Below are 4,129 nucleotides of genomic sequence, written 5' to 3'. Positions count from 1 at the left end.
GGGACCCTTCCACCTCTGCAGTTCTAAGATTATTATTATAATGGCGCCTGACATCCTTATCATTTGCATGGCAGAGCTGCACCAGCTGGATTTCAGCCGTAGAAATTCTGATGGCTTTAAAATCAGTTGTACAGGGCTAGCACAGAAGTTGCACTTAGGTCTGATTTTCTGTCATTGACAACTGCTTCCATCTTCAGCCACTGTAAGAAGGGCTTTGTGGATTTAAAAAAAGCTCTCCATGGTTTGCATTTCTCTGCCAAAGGGGGAAGAAATTTTAATTGAAAGTCTTGCACACGAATGACATTGAGGCTCAGGCCTCTGGGTGGTACCTTTTTCTGGATCTGGTCTTGCCTCTGTAACCATTAATTATCTTCCCATGAAATTTTAATTTTCCATTCAGCATACCGAGGGTGACCTATTAATCATTTCAGAGCAGAAAAAGGAGGCCTTGCTCATGTCAACAAAGAATCCCTTCAAAGACTTGAAAGAGTTACACAAAATGTTACGTCAAATAAATTCCAAGGGGCAAGAAATTAAAACAAAACCATCAAAACGTGTTATAAAAGTGCTGGTTCTGCTGTCAGTGAGATCAACAGTTCAGAGAACACTTTTGTACCTCCAAGTTGTCTCACGATGTATCGTACAGAAGGAATGCTTAAATTTAATATGGCCACTTAAAGTCAACTGATACCTGGCAAGGCTGCACCTGGAGTACTGCGTACAGTTCTGGTCACAACACCTGAAAAAAGACACAGTGGAACTGGAAAAAGGTGCAGAAGAGAGCGCCTCAAATGATGACTGAGCTGGGGCACCTTCCGTATGAGGAAAGGCTACAGTGTTTGGGGCTCTTTTGTCTAGAGAAAAGGCACTTGAGGGGCGATATGACTGAGAAATATAAAATGATGCAGGGGTTGGATAAAGTGAAGTTCTTTTCCCTCTCATGCAATAGCAGAACCAGGGGACATCCACTCCAGTTGAGTGTTGGGAGAGTGAGAACAGGCAAAAGAAAATATTTATTGATCCAGCGTGTTGTTAGTTTGTGGAACTCCTTGCCACAGGATGTGATGGTGGCATCTGGCCTAGCTGCCTTTTAAAGGGGATTGGACAGATTTCTGGAGGAAAAGTCCATCGCAGGTTACAAGCCATGATGGGGATGTATAGTCTCCAGGCTTAAAAGGAAGGTATTTCAAAATGCCAGCTGCAGGGGAGGGGTATCAAGAGACAGGTATCTAGTTGTCTGGTGTGCTCCCAGAGTAATCTGTTTGGACCACTGTGAGATACGGGGACCTGAACTAGATGGGCCCTTGGCCTAATCCAGAAGGGCCCATGTCAGTGTGTGTGATAATTGGGATCAATCCAAAGTAGCTGGCTGACTGTCACTTTGGAGAAGCCACCTAATTGGAAACTTCTTATGCGCTTTCCTTTGGAGGGTAGGGCATTTCGTTTTAATTGTTACTAACTTATCAATACTTTGAAAGTTTTTAAGCAGCTGTCAAAACATCACCATTTGCTGTGTCAATTAGCAAGCATTAAAAGGCAATGGGGAGCTTTTGTCTCCATTCCCCTTCAAATGCAAGGAAAATTTAAAGGGAAGGGTTCTCATTTTGCAAAATCATTAAGCAAAGATCCTTTCTTTTGCCCACAGTCCAAGCTGATGTGCACAGATTTGTTTCGGGGAAACATATTTTGCTTCTTCCATTACAATGGCTTCAAATGTTGTCCTCTATGCAAAAGTGTTTCTTAACCACACATTTCTTTTTATAGAAGTTTTGTAGCACTCTTGACTTTGACAATCTCTAATAAAAGACTGGGGTTAATTTGTAATGACTTGGGGCTTGATCACACCTGTCAAAAGAACTTTACTAATACCATTTTGGCTGTTATTTGGATCATTTCAAGATTTTCCATTTGTATGATGCATGACTAATATTGATTAATTTGCTTGAGCAAATTTCCTCCTCACTGGGAGCGTGGTTTGAAATTGTACTGATAACTCCTTTTTTGTTTCAGTATGTGTGAACATTACTGTCAATATATTTCCTTTGCGAAAGAGTCAGGTTTTTTGGGCTCTGTGACCACCTTATGGCCACTGTGCTTGTACTATTATAAATGTTTTTTAAGGATATCATTAAATCACTAGTAATAGCAGCTGCCGCCGCCACAAACATTGCTCAGAAAGAGACAGCCTTCCCCCACCTTGCAGGTAAAGGAGGGCTTGAATGAAGAAAGGGACATTTCCTGCTTTCAATTGTAAAGGAAGGGGTGTTGTACTAAAGCCTCCTCTCTCTTAAAAAAAAAACCCTACTCATCAGAATCCTTTGCAAGTCTTTTAAAACCTGCTTCCTCCTGTCACTTTCCAAAAGGAAAAATAAAAATGAAAGCCAAGAAGTTAGAAGGAGAAATGTGCAGAAAAAATAAGAAAAAGGGGATGAATGAGTAAAGGTGGGAAGGAAAAAGAGGAAAATGAAGAAAGAAGGCTAGTATCATTCTATCAATATATCACATTTGGTAAGAAATTAAGAGGTCAGGAGAGGACCTGATTGTCCCAAAAAACAGTAGAGAAAATGAATCGATACAAAACTAAAAGTAATGTATTATCCTTTAAATAGAAGGTAATGAATTGACACATTTTCCAAACAATGTAAACACTCCCACCCCATTTCCCTGAAAATAAGCACTAGTATGATTTTTCAGGATGATCGTAATATAAATTCTATCCCCAAAATAAGCCCCAATTAAGTGAAACCCCACCCTCCACCCTTGTGCAGCAACCATAAGATGGCATAACTGTATTTGAATAAATGTAGATTTTTGTACATGAAAATAAAACATCCCCTAAAAATAAGCCCTAATGCATTTTTGGAGTAAAATATAATACTTTGTCTCATAAGTATCAGAATAAGAGAGGGATGAAAAGAATCAGGGGTTCTTTTCTGACATGTAATCAAGCCCTAAGATAGCAGATTTGTTCCTGATCATTCCTGACAAAGCTCTTCCTAGACAGACTTTTGGACAAGAGCATCCATGGTCATAATAAAAGGCAGACTGACTTCCTTTGCTGTTGTTTGCAAAAAATAAAATAAAATAAATCGGGTCATTATTATTATTTTTGTGTGTGTGAGGTAAAAGTGCTTAGCTAGCTCCTCTTCAACTGCTTTGAACTGTTTTATCTTCATCTTTGAACTGTTTTATCTCCACTTCAAAGAATTCCCTCGACAGAACGATCGTCTCTGCTGCCAGAATTGTATAAACGAGTGGGTCCTGGTGCAAGTGTGAGGTTTGGGAAGTGGCTCCACATCATGGCTATAAAATCTCCATTGGGTTTGAGTTGGACTGACTCTGCTTAAAATAGGAAATCCCACCCACCCAACCCCAAAATGCTGAATCCAAGCCACTTCAAATCACTTTGGAACTGAACGACCTCTGGGCTGGGGAATCGAGGTGTCCCCACTTGCTGCTGTCTCCAACACCCTGCAATCCTCTTTCTTTTTTCCTTTCCTCCCATGCACTGGCAAAGAAAAAGCTCAAAATAAATGTTGGGTTGCCAGACAAAGTGTCTTTCTACACCTCCCACTTTTCCCGGCAGGCACGAAAGCGAGGGAGCAAGAGTCCAAGTTAAAGGTATCCCTAACCACGACTATATTCCCTATTGTCAGTGTAAGAACCAGAAGTTGTAAAAGGTGCTTTTTTTTAACACCAACTCAATCAACAGACACCAACGTCCCCCGAAAGTTACAGCGCGAAACCACAGCTTTCATATACGCTGCCGCTTGATTGACAGCTATAAAGGCTTAATTGTCCAATCAAAGAGCCAGAATCTGCCTGCCGAGCGGCCAAGACAACTGACTGGCGAAGGAAACGTTCAATGGGCGGGATAGTCAGGAGAAGGGCAGGCCAACCGCGGCGCTAAACGAAGGCTTCCACCAGCAGGTGCGGGCGGAACTGACGGAGGTGACGTCATCTCTTCTTCCGCGGGATTGGCGGACGGGTGGACGGGGAAGGCGGGGCCGAGCGGGAAGCGGCGCGCGATTTCAAAGCGACGGTTAGGGACGGGATGGAAGCCGTAGCCCAAAGTCGGGCGGAAAAAGAGAAGTCCAGCGGGTGCTTCCGCCCGAGGGGGTCGGTGGGT

This window comes from Pogona vitticeps, chromosome 8 (genome assembly GCF_051106095.1).
Source record: "Pogona vitticeps strain Pit_001003342236 chromosome 8, PviZW2.1, whole genome shotgun sequence".
In the NCBI taxonomy this organism is placed as follows: Eukaryota; Metazoa; Chordata; class Lepidosauria; order Squamata; family Agamidae; genus Pogona; species Pogona vitticeps.
Note: the sequence above shows the minus strand (reverse complement) of the source record.